Source organism: Alexandromys fortis, unplaced genomic scaffold, assembly GCF_014885135.2.
Source record: "Alexandromys fortis isolate MF-2015 unplaced genomic scaffold, M_Fortis_MF-2015_v1.1 scaffold_23, whole genome shotgun sequence".
NCBI lineage: Eukaryota > Metazoa > Chordata > Mammalia > Rodentia > Cricetidae > Alexandromys > Alexandromys fortis.
In genome coordinates, this window is record NW_026067907.1 from 10682975 (window position 1) to 10698967 (window position 15993).

Genomic DNA, 15993 nt, shown 5'->3' on the forward strand with positions numbered 1-15993 from the left:
TTTATTAAAACTTACAATAGTAACAATAATTTTCACTTAAACTTTTTTATCTTTACTTCACAGATGTATACTTTATTGTACACTCTATTTTAATGGGCAATCTCTGGGGCTGACAGTGGTTTAGTGTAAGAACACAGGCTGTACAAAAATGAGGATCTGAGATCAAATTTCCAGCATCCAGATGAAAAAAGAACTGGGTGTGGCCATGTATGTCATGTATGCCTCTTATCCCAACATTGTACTAGTGGACAGAGAGGGGTGATGGGTGCTGTGTTCTCTTTATATGCAGTCTAGCAGAAACGGTGAGTTTCTGCTTCAGGGAGAGGCCCTGCATCACAGCAATAAGACAGAAACCAAAAAGGAGGACACCACTGGTTCTCCTCTGGCCTCTGCCTGCACATGCCTGGGGGTGTGGACCTGTGTGTATTCTATCTATCTATCTATCTATCTATCTATCTATCTATCTATCTATCTATCTATCTATCTATCTACCTATCATCTATCTATTATCTATCTATCTCTTATCTATCTCTATCTCCTGAACCTGTGCTAAGATTTTAAGGTCCAGTATCCAATCTCTCTTCCAGAGGAAATCAGCAAAGTTCTCAGAGCTGACAGCAAGAGTCTGTACCCTACCTCTCCCTAGTTTCCCCTCGCTGGGATGGAAATGTCCTTCAAAACCTCATAGCTGGTTTGAATCGCTATACCAATTATCTCCCAAAAAATCAAGGGTTATTGTTTATACCACTCTCTACAATCTACCCACATTTCTTATTAGTCTCTTTTTAGTCATCACATTTAAATTATATTTTGTTAATTTCATAACAAATTGTAGCTTTTCAAAGCAGTCTGTACTAATAATTTCCTAACAGTGTCCTACAGTGGCTCCAATGGCATGGCATTCTGGGAAGACAGAAACTATCCAGTCAGCTACAAGAATCCATGTTTCCAGGGGCGTATCAAGTGCAGGAATGGCTAGAGAGAGCCATGACGAGTCTGAGGACAGTAGTGGGGTGGCTGTGCCCCTATAAACCCCTGCAAAGACAGGGAGTGTGCACACCGAGGGGTGGCTGTGCCCCTACAAACCCCTGCAAAGACAGGGAGTGTGCACACTGAGGGGTGGCTGTGCCCCTACAAACCCCTGCAAAGACAGGGAGTGTGCACACCGAGGTGCTTATACCGCTCCCACTCTGGTTCCTCGTGGATCTGATTACTGGGTACATCTTTTAAACTATTCCTTTCACCTCATTCATGCCATTGAATTTAAAGCATTTTGTAGAGAGCATAAGCCCAAAAGAGTTTTTTAAAATTCATTCTGACAGACTTTGCCCATGGTGAGTATTAGGCATCACCTACATTTCACTTGAGCACCAGCAACGCCTTCGTACTCTGCACACCACATCTCCCCCTGCTTGTCTTTTCCTGCCCTTGTTTTTTGTTAAATGGATGTTTTCTATTATATCATTTTACTGCAAATTTTTATTATATTTTGAGCTGTTTTCTGGGTGATCTTTGTAGACTATAACTGACATCACATTTTTGCCTATGCAATTTGCTTTGGACTTCTACGGTTAACTTTTCACCCCAATTATTATACCTTTCATCTACATGATAACTAGTGAGTGTTAAAATGATTTTTGTCTTTTACATTTCATTTTTTTTTGCAGAGACTTCCTTCTCATCCTGCTCTCAATGGGTTCCTTTGGTGTCTGAAAATACGTTAGAGATATGACATAAAATTATTTGTGTAAAAAAACAAGATTTGGGATGTTTTAGGGATACTTTCTATTGATTCCTTCTCCTATTTATAGACCAAATTCCATCACTTATTCATTTTGAAGGCTGGACATTCTTCATAACAGCACGGCAACTCCAGGAATCATGTTCCTTTGTCCTTGGAGTTTGTTTAGTTGATCATTATTTTTCTTGCTGCTGATCATCTTCACCAGTTCTATAATAAGTATTCTTGCCATGTGCAGCCCCGAGGTTTCTGTCCTGTTAATTTAGTGCTTGATGCTTAGGACATACATATTCCATAAATTCCTGGAATATCATTTTACCAAGGGTCTTGATGCTTAGGACATACATATTCCATAAATTCCTGGAATATCATTTTACCAAGGGTCTTGATGCTTAGGACATACATATTCCATAAATTCCTGGAATATCATTTTACCAAGGGGCTCTGTGCACCTGTTTGGCACACCCTAAATGCACAGGCACGTGAATTAAATCGGGTCATGTATTACTTTATTCTGGAACAAAACTCCAGAGTCAGTCAGAGATAAAGCTCTTTTGGGCTGTGTCTGGGAATCTATACAATTCACATGAGCGCAGACACACAGACACACACACACACACACACACACACACACCAGGCTTTGTATATTCAAGCCTAGCCTCTGCTTAACACTAACATAAGAACAGTTTGTATTCCAGGGCTGGAGACAGTGCTCCATGTACTATACAGCAGCATCAGAGGAACCATCAAAAATTAGGGTTACGGACTCAGAGTGTGGACCAGAGTCCACTCTGCACTCAGAAGAGCTTCCAGGAAAACAAGGTTAAACAAGAAACATCTTCCAGCATTCTGATGGCTGGGAAGTCAGAACTAAACTTAACCAGTAGGAGACTATGCCCTTTGGTTTTGTTGATTTGGCACAAACTAGAGTCACCTGTGAAAAGGAAACCTTAATTGAGAAAGTTCCTTCATCAGACTGCTTGTAGGCAAATCTGGGGATATTTTCTAAACCAACAATTGAGAGGGCCCAACAGCAGCGGGTGGTACCATCACTCTAGTTCTGGGTTATCTACCATCTCAAACTGAGCAGGCCCTGGAGAAGGAGCCACCAAGCAGTGCTGCCCCATGACCTCTGCTGCAGGTCCTTCCCTGATGGGAGAGGGCCCAACAGCAGCAGGTGTTACCACCACTATAGTTCTGGGTTATCTACCATCTCAGACCGAGCAGGCCCTGGAGAGGGAGCCACCAAGCCCCACTGCCCCATGATAGCACATGACAGCAGGTCCTTCCCTGACTTCCTTTCATGGCTGACTATAAGGTATAAGCCAAATAATTATTTTCTCTAAAGTTTCCTTTGGCCATGGTCTTTGCCACAGAAAACAAACTAGGACCATCATAGTGTCAGAGCACACCCAAGTTAATCTCCACCCTGCAATGATGTCAGCCATTTACTTTGTCACACTCAAGGAGCTAAGCAACACATTTGCTTATGGTGTGGTATTGTTTTGTGTCCATACAGTCACAAATAATCTGAGTTATTAAAATTAATAATGAAATAATCAAACCTGTTATATAAATTAATATGTAAACCTTACATACATTTCTATAACATATCAACATATTAAATTCTTAAGAAAAATTCAAAAATAATTCAAAACTTTTATAAAAACATTAAAACAGAATTGTAAATTATTATTGGGAGTTACTAAAAAATAAACCTGGTCTATTTATAGACATTATAAAATTTGATATTAGCTGGACAGTGGTGGCACATGACTTTAATCCCATTATTCAGGAGATGGAGGCAAGCAGATCTCTGTGAGTTTGAGGCCAGCCTGGTCTATAGAGTGAGTTCCAGAATAGACTCCAAAGCTACAGAGAAACCTTGTCTCAGAAAACCAAAATAAATAAACAAATAAATAAATAAAAATTAAATAAATAAATAAAATTCGATATGGTGAAAAATGTATGCTCTTTAGCTAATCTGTAGTTTGTGATCCTTAGTTAAATTTCAAAAAAGCTTTTATTTTTTAAAAAAAAGCCATAATTTGATGAGTTCATTCTAAAAATTATATAGAAATTAAGTACATTCCCAAAGAATCATGATGATAGTAAATCAGAACAAAAATTAACACAAGGGTCGGAGTAATTTTTATAGTAAAACCATGTAAGACAATAACAATTAAGAAGGTCTAGATTTGCTACAAGAATAAAAAGCCTAGAACATATATAAAGATACATACCCAGCTGCCAAGTTTGTGATAAAAATAAGAGTGTGTGATAGTTTGGAGAGATGATCACTTCAATGAACTGTTCTGGGTTAATTGGATATTTACAGATATTACAACAAATCCCTGTCTCATACCTTAAGCAAACAAATTAATCTCAAGTCGCTCATAGATCTTAATGAGAACCAAAACAATACAGGATATAAGGAAATGCTCTGCACTATTAAAACAAATGAATCCTTCTTACATGGGATGGCAAAAGCAAAACAGTCAGTTTAGGCTGCCCTAGTAATGACTATGTATGTACCACGGAGAGATCCTGTTCCAGAATGTAAGGGATGTTTCTGTGGGACAAATGTCTGTACCTGTCACTTGTATTAATTTAATAAAATGCTGACTGGCCAGTATCCAGGCAGGAAGAATAGGCAGGGCAACCAGGCAGGAAATAGAGGCAGGGCAACGAGAGCAGGAGAATTCTGGGAAGAGGAAAGAGGCAGTCTGTAGCTGTCATCCAGACACAGAGGTAGCAAGATATAGCTGCCTTGCTGATGAAGGTATAAAGCCATACCTTAATAAAGAATTATGCGCTGGTATAAGTTATAAAAGTTAATAAGAAGCCTGAGTTAATAGGCCAATCAGTTTATAATTAATGTAGACTTCTGTGTGTTTCTTTGGGGCTGAATGGCTGTGGGACCAAGTGGGACAGAAACCTCAGTCAACAGTACATTTCTCCTAAGGGATATCATTTGAGATCTGGGGTCGGTCTCTAGCCTCCACATGCATGCATACATACACGCAAACAATACACACAGCACACACACTTACACACATACATACATATGCATGCACAGAGATGCACACACACAGACTCATACACATGCACACACAGACACACACACAAATGTACAAATGAAAGTAATAATAATAAAAACTATTTTCTCCAGCTCTGCAGTTGAAGTCTGAGTCAGCATGTGCAGCAGGACCCTGCTAAGGACCCTTCTGGCTTGCAGACAGCTACTTCCTTGCTGAGTCTTAGCGTAGCAGAGAGATGGAAAGCAATCCCATGTCGATTTTTGTAAAGGCCCTGATTGATGTGGGAGTGTCATACATCAATCTGTTGATTTCATTGGTTAAGTTATAATAAACCAGCTGCTTGGCCTCATGGCTGGAACATAGATGGGAGGAGTAAACAGAATAGAATTCTGGGCGGAAGAGGAAGTGAGGTCAGACTCTGCTCTGCTCCCGGAGAGACCCGACAGCTCTGCTGGAGCAGAGACGCCATGCTCAGCTCTCCCAGGCAGCTGCACGCAATGAAGCTCCTCCAATCCCGGATGGATGTAGGCTAGAATCTTCCCGGTAAGCGCACCTTGGGGTGCTTACACACATCATTAGAAATGGGCTAGTCCAGGTGCGAGAATTGGCCTGTAAGGGCTAGAGTTCATGGGCCAAGCAGTTCTTTAAATGAATACAGTTTGTGTGTTGTTATTTCGGGCATAAGCTAGCCAAGCGGCCGGGGTGTTGGGGACGCAGCCCCGCCGCCGCTCTTATTTCAACACCTGATTTAGTACAGAAAACTCCCATGACCTTATCCAACCTGAAGCAGCCCCTACCCCTGAGTTTGGGGTGTTGGTTGGTGGATCTGGGGGATGGGTACACAATCACCAAAGTATAAGCTTTACTGAGCTTTGAGTGTGTCAAGTAGCGGAGCCCACAGCTGGGAGAAGATACCTTCAGGAGACGTATGTGACAAACTAATTTCCAAGATGAAGAAATAATCTTCCTAGTCACAAAAGGAAAGGAAGACTAAAAGAAAAATATGGGCCAAAGGCTACTTCTAAATAGCAGATACATATCTAAAATGTATCATTAATTGCTCATTAATGGGGAAATATGTATCAAACTTGAAATGTACTCACCTGATGAGACACTTGGAAGTTTTCAAACACAGCAGAGTGGTTGGATATATGAACACACAGCAATTGTAACAGCATGCACAGACCTGTGCGAGATTGTCCTGGCTAGTTTAATGTCAACTTGACACAAGATAGAATCTTTAGAGAGGAAGGAGCCTCAATCGAGAAAATGCCTTTAAAAGATCAGGCTGTGGGCAAGCCTCTAGGGCATTTTTCTTAATTAGAGATTAGTGTGGGAGGACCCATCTCATTGTGGGTGGGGCCATCTCTAGGCTGGTGTTCCTGGGTTCTATAAGAAAGCAGGCTAAGTAGGCCATGAGGAGCAAGCCGAGAAGCAACCCCACTTGGCCATGGCCTCTGCATTGGTTCCTGCCTCCAGGTTTCTTCCCTGTTCTGACTTCCTTCAGTAATGGACTGTGATTTGCAGGTGTGAGCCAAATAAACTCTTTCCTCCACAACTTGTTTTTGGCTATGGTGTTTCATCACAGCAATGGAAACCCTAAGACAAAAGTCAAGGAGAGTCTGCTTTCTTTGAGGGAAAGGGACCTGAGAGACTGTCTCCAGGTGGTGGTCCTGTATTCATGCATGTAAGTGGACTTGGTGGAAAACAGGAACACATAAATTTGGAAGAGAACACTGGCAGAGGAAAAAGAGTGGGGGGAAATGCGGTGGACTTGATCAAAGCACATTGTGTGTGTGCTGAATTCTCCAAACTGTTTAAAAATTGAAAATGAAAGTGAAGACAGCAGAGATCTGCTATACTCTGGACATTAAATCTCCCCAAAGTCTGTATGTTTAAGGTTCGGCCTCCAGCTGGTGATACTCATTAGGAGATGGACTGATAAGAAATGGTATCTAATGAAAGATGGTAAAGTCACTGGGAGGCTGTGCGAAGGACATGTGGCATCCAAACGCTTTCTTGTTTTTCCTCTCTCTATTCCTTACTACCACAAGGCAAACACCCTTAACCCTGACATGGGTTAACCCTCTCCTCCAGGCATATGCCACTACCATCCAGATGTTATGGTCTGTAGGAGGTCCTTACAAGGCTGGACCCTTAGCACTCCCTTGTGGCTCTCAGGACACAGAGGGTGGTGCACAAGAGCCTTGAGAGTGGCTCATGAGGTAGTGCATGAGGCCCTGTACCTCTGTGATAATATGTAAGTGGCTAATTGTAGACAGAGACTGCACATCATTTCCCAGTCACCCAGACCCGAATAACCACACAGAAACTGTATTAATTACAACATTGCTTGGCTGATGGCTCAGGCATATCTCTAGCTAGCTCTTACATTTCTATTAATTGTGTACCAGCATCAAGCTGTGGCTTACCAGTAAGGTTCTGGCATCTTTCTCTTTCGGCAGCTACATGGCATCTCTTTGACTCTGCCTACTCTATATATCTCTGTTCAAATTTCCCACCTGGATTTTTTTTTTGCCCTACCATAGGCCAAAACAGCTTCTTTATTAGCCAGTGGCAATAAAACATATTCACAGCATACAGAGGGGAATCCCACATCAGCTAATTATTGCTAAGGGAAGGGATGCTTTTGACAGTAAAGCAACAGCCTGCAAGCCCTTCCTGTATCTAGATAATTCTTTGATCAGTGTTCCTCTGAGTAATCCCAATTAAATTCAATGATTCACCAAGCTACACCTGGTAATATATTAACTACTTTTCTGTTGCTGTGAAAAGGCCCTGACAAAAATCAACTAGGGGAGGAAAGGGTTTATTGGATTTACACTTCTATATTAGAGCCCACCATCCAAAGAAGTTGGGCAGGAATTCGAGTAGGAACCTGGAAGAAGGAACCAAAGCAGAGTCCATGGAATAACATTGCTCACTGGTTTGCTCCTGTGGTTTACCCAGCTGCTTTCTTATACAACCTAAGACCACCCAACCAGTGTTGGCACCACCCACAGTAAGCTGGATCCTCCCAATTCTATCACTAATCAAGAAAATGGCCCGCAGAATTGATTACAGATACATACATGTGTTTGTGTCAAGCTGACCAAAACCAAACAGCCTGGCAATTTAGAGTTCTGTAGAGTTAAGAGTCCATGGCAACAGGAAAACAGTGCAGTGGGAAGACAGGGTGGCAGAAGCACGAAGCTGAGAAATATCTTCACAACCCACAACAAAGAGGTCAACCGGAAGTGGGAGCAAAGCTACATTCTCTCAAAGCCTGCCCTCAGTGTCATAGTTCCTCCAGTGAGGCCACACCTTCCCAACTCCCTGAACAGCACCACTATGGGGACAAAGTTTCCAATGTCTAAGCTTAGGGAGCATACTTCTAACCAACAGAGATGGGGTTCGTTAGCCAGACATTTCTGCCCCATCTGGGGCAAATCTATGTTTGTTCATGTTTTTCTAGGAAAAGTAAACATGACATCTTCACCATGATCTCCCTGCATGCCCAGAAACAGTGCCCTATCTGAGGCCCAAAGGCCAAGGGAATAAGGAATCAAGGACTGAAAGTTTTGCAACTGTAAACCAAAATCAACTGCTCCTCTTTGCATGGTGGCTAGCAGAGACACATGCACCTTTTAACTTCTGTCCAGGCCTTTGTCTGGCCCCTTCTGCTTTTCATGTCCCTTCTGTCTTCTTGCCTAGTGTATCCTGTCACTCCGTGTATCTGTTACTCCTTCCATCTTGTTGCTCTTTAAATTTGAGATCCTATGACAACTGTAATGTCTCCAAAAAGTCAGTTACATTGCCCATTGGTCAGGTAGTAGATGCTGGGCCTTAACACCCAAAGAGTCAGACCCCACAGAGAATCAGGGAGTATCTTTCCCAGAAGTATTTTATATACCACAGAGGAGGATAGCATGCTACTTTCAGTATGCTCTTATTGTTTGTATGTGGAGAATGTACTGCCTACTGAGGCCACGGCTTGTAACACCTTTCAGGATGCTGTCTGTCACAGTTGATGTCTTTCATTCTATGCACTCTGTAGGATGATGTACTTCCAAAGCTACAGCCTAGAGTTGAGCCCCACTGGAATACCCTAGCTCCATATTCTCTTGTCTGCTTAGGCTTCTCCTTATCCTTCAGTGCTTTCTGGAAGACTCTCTGATTTATGTATGTTTACTTCTGGTTGGAATGGGAAGTGTCAGGAAGGCCGTACTTGTTTCATTCAATGCTATCATCCCAAAGTTAGGAACACCCTGTCTCAGCCATGTCCTCTGTGAATATTTGTGACGGCCCCCATCACACTGAGGTGTAGTTCTCTAGAACAGGGAAAATTCAAGCCTTCTCATTCACCATAAACCCTTATTATAGTCCATGAGGTCATCACATAGTCTACAGCTTCCAGGGATCACCATGTGTGCCCAGGGCTTCTCTTCTTTTACCAGACAGCATGACATATATTGCTGTACACCTAAACTAACTCCTGACCTGCTACCAGTGCACCAAAATAATATTTTATATAGCAAGCCACGCAGGATAAAGGTCTCTTTTCCAAAAGCTTTCACAGTGCTCACACTCTGCGTTAGTTTCTATTGCCTGCATTTAGAGAAACAAAGTTTCTTTTAGAGCTCTGGAAATCAAAAAGTGGGAGCAGGTCCATCTGACCAGTGTAGAGACACAATGGGGGCAGAGCCACAGGGCACATTGGAAGAGTGGCCCATGCTTCTAGGGGTGATGGTAGGAGAATGGGGTGGGGTCAGGAACAGATCTCCACAGAAACACAGGGGTCAGCAGGCCATGTTGCTCTTCAGGAGGGAAAATATGAGCAAAGAAGTCAGGACCACGAGGGGTGCACCCACCCACGGAGACAGTGGGGCTGATCTATTGTGAGCTCACCAAGGCCAGCTGGACTACGACTGAAAAACCATGGGATAAAACCGGACTCTCTGAATATGGCGGACAATGAGGGCTGCTGAGAAGCCAAGGACAATGCCACTGGGTTTTGATCCTACTTCATGTTCTGGCTTTGTGGGAGCCTAGCCAGTTTGGATGTCCACCTTCCTAGACCAAGATGGAGCGGGGAGGACTTTGGACTTTCCACAGGGCAGGGAACCCTGACTGCCCCTCAGACTGGAGAGGGAGGGGGAGAGGAGAGGGGGGGAGGGGGAGAGGAGAGGGAGGAGGGGGGAAAAGGGAGACGGGGAGGGAAATGGGAGGCGGGGAGGAGGCGGAAATCTTTTTTTTTTCAATAAAAAAATTATATTTAAAAAAAAAAAAGAAGAATGTGTCTGATCCTGAATCACAGAGCCTACTGACCCCTAAGCTCTCTGCCTGCAGTGTCCTGAGCAGAAGGATATCCTGTTCTTCCTTGGTTTCCCACTCTGTCTTCCCTACCCACATGCAGTGAGTCCCACCCACCCTTAAACAGCTCCCTCTGTACTTCCTTCTGCAACCAGGTGCTGTACCCTAGAAATCTCCTGGACAAGGCTTAGTGGGTAAAATAGTCCCCAACAGACCAGAGGTGACTTTCCCTCAAGATGTTATGATAAGGACACAGAAGCAAGGGACTGTTGAAATTGGAAAATAATTTTTCATTGGAAATGAGTTGCTAAAGTTAGGAGGGATTATTTGAGGCCAGAGGAAAACTGCTTAGCACTTCTAAAATTATACCAAGAAGCAGCTGCTTTCTGCGTGCTCGAGAAGATTGGTGTCATGTGTCTGTGTGACACTCAGGCACAGAAAACCTGGCCTGCCCATCCCAGGTACACAGGGGTGATGGCTGCTTCTCTGGAGTCTGGCAAAGGTCACCCATGGCCCTTGACCCAACAACCTCGGGGTGTGCTAGGTTTATCTTAGGACAGAAGTTTTCTCGTAAAGAATGGCAACGAGCTAAGAGAAACTAATTTCTCCCTCCTCTGTAATTGATAACACATGGCCTCAATTACAGACGCTCCTGGGTGCTTTCTTAAAATTCACATAGCTTTCTGCGGGAAAATGAATGGTCCGTTGAGTCAGGAGATCTGCGCATGGCTATCGTTGGTGCCAGATGTCATGGAAGAAAGTAAAATCCCCCATGATACCCCTAACCATAAAACCCTTGAATGGGGAGATATCCTTCCTGACCCCGTGTGAAGACCAATCACAAGCCCACAAGCAAAGGACCATTACCGCTGGCAAATTTTTATGCAGATTGGTGAGGCTTCAAACACTACGGTTTCTTACAAATTAAGCTAAATGCCTTATGAACAGTTGGCGACTATTAACAGTTACTACACTTTTCGACAGTCTTTAACAATTTCCCCAACTCTTCCTATGTTAATGATGTGTTAATCACTGCCTAAACAAGGCGGATAATGAGACATCTCTGTGTGTCACTGCAGACAGAGAAATGGGAATATTCAAAACAGTGACAAAATAACCAGTCGAAAAGAGATGTTTCCTCAGACGCGGCAATAATGAGAGTCTCAAGATGCTCGGGGGGAAGTCATGACAAGCGTACAATATGGAGGAGATGCATGTGGAAATGAATCCATGTGCCACGCATCAGCCCATACCAAGCTGGAAGCCGGGATGAGGGTGGGTCAGCAAAATGAAACGCATCTTTCTGTGAGACTGACACCTCTGCATCCATGAAAATGAACATAAGTACACACATATTGTTGGGGCTGTGGACCCCCAAACCCTGAATTTCCAGTAAACGACTTGTTAAACTTGGAGCTTCTTTGAGCAAAACAACTTGTTTTCTTGTGTTTGCAGCTGCTCTGAGCATGAGACCCTCAGGAGTTCCTGATGGCAGGGAGTGGTGTCTGGTAGGTTTGGCTGGGGTGGGGCTGTCAGTTAAGGATCCCTATAAAAGCTGCCCCTTGACACAATAAAGGGGGCATTCTTGAAGAATTCAAGGTTGATTGTGTGTATGTGTGTGTGTGTGTGTGTGTGTGTGTGTGTGTGTGCCTGAGACTCACAAACCATTTCGTAGTACAGGTGCTACAGTCCCATAGTGCGCACGTAGTAGTACAGATGGTACAACACATATGAGAAAAAGGTTACCAAAATGTGGAAGAGGACCCAGTCTCTATTAGCAGGTTGCTCGTGTTTACAAGCCTGTCCACACAACCACCTACACAAGAACCTTGGAGCATATCACCATGCTAACAGACTCCTGGAAGGGAAACATTACCTGTCATGATTTCTTTTGGCTAGTTGTCCTTGCTTACAAAAGATGTAATAATTTGTAGTCTTGAAAACTCAAATTATTTTCCAAAAATACCAATGCTATATAGCCTAAAACAAACAGCTTCTTCCTAGAGGGCTTCTTTAGGAGTTCTTTTAGTTAGCTGAGACAGGTTAGAATTTTCCAAGAGATCTTTAGCACACTCAGAAAGAGAATAAAGAGGAGATGACAAAGGAAAGACAGGAAACATGAAAACAGCCAGGCTTTGAAAGTACAGGTTCCAGGGCCTGTAATAAGCACCTTCCAGCTCCCGGGCTGCTTTAGCCATCACCCCACCCCTGTGACCCTGAGACTGAACAACTTCTCCAGCAGCAGGCTGGCATCTGTGCACTGCTGACTGCAAGCAAAGATTCCCTTATTTCAAACACATGGGAAGGGCTGTCTTCAGGTCACATTGCTTTGCCTCCTCATCCAATATACAAGCACCAAGTTTAGGCAAAGGGCTATTTGTTTTCCTGAGTTCTGTTTTGTGAGACATTAAATGTTCGCAGTCAACTGAGAAGCCATTTGGAAATGAAAACGTAAATGAATTCTCCACTCAAGCAAGTAGACCGAGTTTTGAGGGTTATTGTGTTTTGTTTTCCCGGATCTCAGCGTTTTCAGTACTGCAGGGGATAGAGCAGCTCAGTCAAGTTCAATGTTACCCTCTCATCCTACAGCTGGATTTTCTGATTTCACACTATTTCTAAGACACGATGAACACATAAGGAAATACGGGAGGCCATTCCCTTAAGTGATCTCTCTCTCTGGTGTGTGTGTGTATGTGTGTGCGTGTGTGCGTGTGTGTGTGTGTGTGTGTGTGTGTGTTATGTAGAAGTGAACTCAGAGCTTCACATGCTGGGCAAGCCCTTGTCCTACCACTCAGCCACACACCCACTCCACCCTGAATTCGCTTCCGTGCAATACTAGTCCTCTGGCACTTTGTTCTTGTCTTGTTTACCATCTTACTTGCACACCAGCATTGCTTGTTTCTATTTTGAGTCTTGAGCATTTCCTTCACCTCACTTTTCCATTGCACACGTGAACTGCTATGCCCCTTAGGTCTCAGCCACACAACATTCCGGTTGGGATTTGGAGTCTTGAGTTTCTGGTCTCCCATCTCTGTTCCCTTTGCTGTGAGCTCCTGTACAGCACCTACTCATTCTTATCCTCTGCTTCATCTGAAAGATGAAAATACCAGTCCTTTCTTTGACAGCTTTTGGAGCCTTATCCCCAGTTAATAATGCCTCCTAATTGTTTCCCACTGTGACCAGCTGTGGAGTTATGGGACGCACCATGGTATTTGCAGCAGGCAAAGTTCATGGGACTTTTGTCAGTGAAACTTTTCAAAGATGGTGGCTGTCTTGGTGAGTGGGGACTCCCACTAGGATTGATAGCAGTTGCTGTTGAGCAAGGAGGCTGGGGGAGAGCCAGCCCTGTATCCTTCTCTAGAGTAAACACTGAGAAATGAGAATGCCTGCGGGCAGTGTGGGTTGCTGATCATGCTTCCTGCAGCAGGCAGCTGAATTAGACCTGTGACTATACAAAGTGGTGCTAAGAACAGACAACTGATTCTGGGAAAACAGAGTAGTAACCGATTCTGCAAGAGAAGCCCAGGAAGTCCAACTAAGTCCTCCATGTCCTCCTTCACCTCCGCCAGGTCGGGTTGGATGAAGACAAAGGCAGATTGGTGTCTTTCCTGCCGCCTTCACCGTCTTTCTCTATAAGCAGTTTGGAGAGCTTCCCAGGTTCTATCTGCACGCCCTCCCAAGCCCTCCGAGGCTGAAGGAAATAGGGATTTGGAGACAAGTTGGATTTGTTAGCAGGGGCAGGCTTTCCTGGTTCCTTAGTATGGTGGAGTTGTCTGTGTTAAAAAAAAAAAATGGGAGCAAGCTCTTGCCTGTTAACTTTTCATCTCTCTCACACACACAAATGCACATATATGCACGTGTGTGCCCCCCCCAGGCAAATAAACAGACAGACAGACATAGGCACACAGACACACACAAACACAGACAGACATACTCACAGACACAAACACACACACACACACACACCACTAGCATGTCTTATCTGTATCCAGACGTGCAGATCTGAGTGTGTGCTTCAGAGGACACAGCTGTCCTTGAAGCCAGCTCACAGCAGGCACTGCCTAGGAGGAGGATTCATTACTAACACTTGTAACGTTGTTGCATAGAAAAGCAGTGCTTTTTCTGCAGCGGCTGCGCCTGTTTTCCTCAGCACCAGATGTTTCCTCAGCACCACGTGTGTGAGCTATTGGTTGGGTTAGCTGCTCTGGAAGAGGGGAGAGGCAGTATGTCACCCCTATGTGCTGGGAACTTCTATTTTAGAACAGGAGGAGGAGGCCAGAGAGTGGGAGAGGCTGCATGCTCTCCGTGATAATGGGGATGCAAGAAGACACAGCTAACTGCAAACCCCTCTGCCCCTTGAGCATCATCCCAAGCAGGACAATAAAACCATTCTTTCAGGTGGGAAGAGTGAAAAGGGGAGGCTGGACTCATACAACTGGAATCTTGTCAGGAGAAACATTTAGGGCATGCTCTGAGTAAGTGGTGTTTGCTTCTTTGTGTGTTTCTGAATTAGGATCTCTGACAGGTTAAATATTGTCACCTACAAACCGAGGGACTGATGGTGAATGAGACCTTATATGGAAGTAAGAGCAGATACCACAGATTCAAACTGAGGCTGAACGTGTGAGCTCCTTTTGTCACCTCAACACTGTGGTAAAATACCCAAGAAAAGCCACTAAGGAAGGGAGGGGTTATTTCTGACCAAGACAGCACACAGAGGAAAGGTGACAGGGAAGTTTGTTATAACAGTCCTTAGAACCGTTTAGGTGCTGGGGAGATGACAGGAAACAATACCATTTCCCGGAAGAAAAAGGCTCCTTAGCTTTTGAATGCTAGAGCAAGGTTTGACAGGTGTTGAAAAGGAGAGAATGGGGCTGAAGGAATGGCGCAGGAGTTAAGAGCACTACCTGTGCTTGCAGAGCAAGGCTGCTCACAATAGTCTTTAACTGCAATTCTGGGGGATCTGACACCCTCTGCTGGCCTTCACAAGTACTACATGCACAGGGTGCACATACATACATGCAGGGAAACACTCATACACATAAGATAAAAGTAAATAACATTTTTTAAAAAAAGAGAAAGTGGAAGAGAGAGAGACCGGAACTGTTACACTGAGGTTGTTGGTGGTATTTCTATTCAACTCTTATACGTTTGTTGAATCATAGATTTTTGCTATTTTCTTTTTGCCAGATCTGAAGATTGAACCTAAGGCCTCACACATGCCAAGGCAAGGAGACAAGTCTTCTGCCATGGAGCTGTGTTTCATCCCAGGATCACGACATTTTGGAGTGGGAATAGATCAAGAGACTATCTACAGAGTTCAAGCATGGAATTGGGCTTCTGACAGGCTGCACACTCTCCACCAGTCGGCCTCCCACACCCCTGACTCTCTTTGAGAACAGTGTCCCTGTGGCCTGCTGTATACACACAGATGTTCACCTTTTTAACACATTCACTTTGACTCAGATCATTTAACAAGCCAGAACTATTCTGGTCTGTGATGTGGGAGGTCCTTCTGTATATGTGTTGCTCTTATTGGTTGATAAATAAAGAAGATGCTTTGGCTTATGGAAGGACAGAATAAAGATATGTCAGAAATCTGAACAGAGATATAGGGAGAGAGTAGCCAGAGTCAGGGGGATGCCATGTCGCTGCCAAAGGAGAAGGATACTACCAGAACTTTACCAGTAGGCCACAGCCTCATGGTGATACACAGATTAATAGAAATGTGTTAATTTAAGATGTTACAGCTAGCTAACAATATGCCTGAGTCATCGGCCAAACGGTGTTGCAGTTCATATAGTTTCTGTGTGATTATTTGGGTCTGGGCAGCCAGGAAAGGAATGAACAGTCTCTGTCTACAGGTCTCTTCCCGGGAGAACTGTCATTTTTCCTGAG

The 15993-nt window shown here is 43.9% G+C and overlaps 1 long non-coding RNA gene across 1 annotated transcript in view; it reads left to right on the plus strand.

Annotated features, from left to right (window-relative positions):
• The window catches only part of LOC126497694 (uncharacterized), a 34148-nt gene extending 18396 nt beyond the window's left edge, over positions 1-15752 (plus strand). Inside the window, exons 4-5 of the long non-coding RNA XR_007590668.1 lie at positions 11551-11603; positions 15286-15752. This is a non-coding gene — a long non-coding RNA (uncharacterized lncRNA). The remainder of the gene's footprint in view (positions 1-11550; positions 11604-15285) is intronic.
• Positions 15753-15993: the final 241 nt, after the last annotated feature.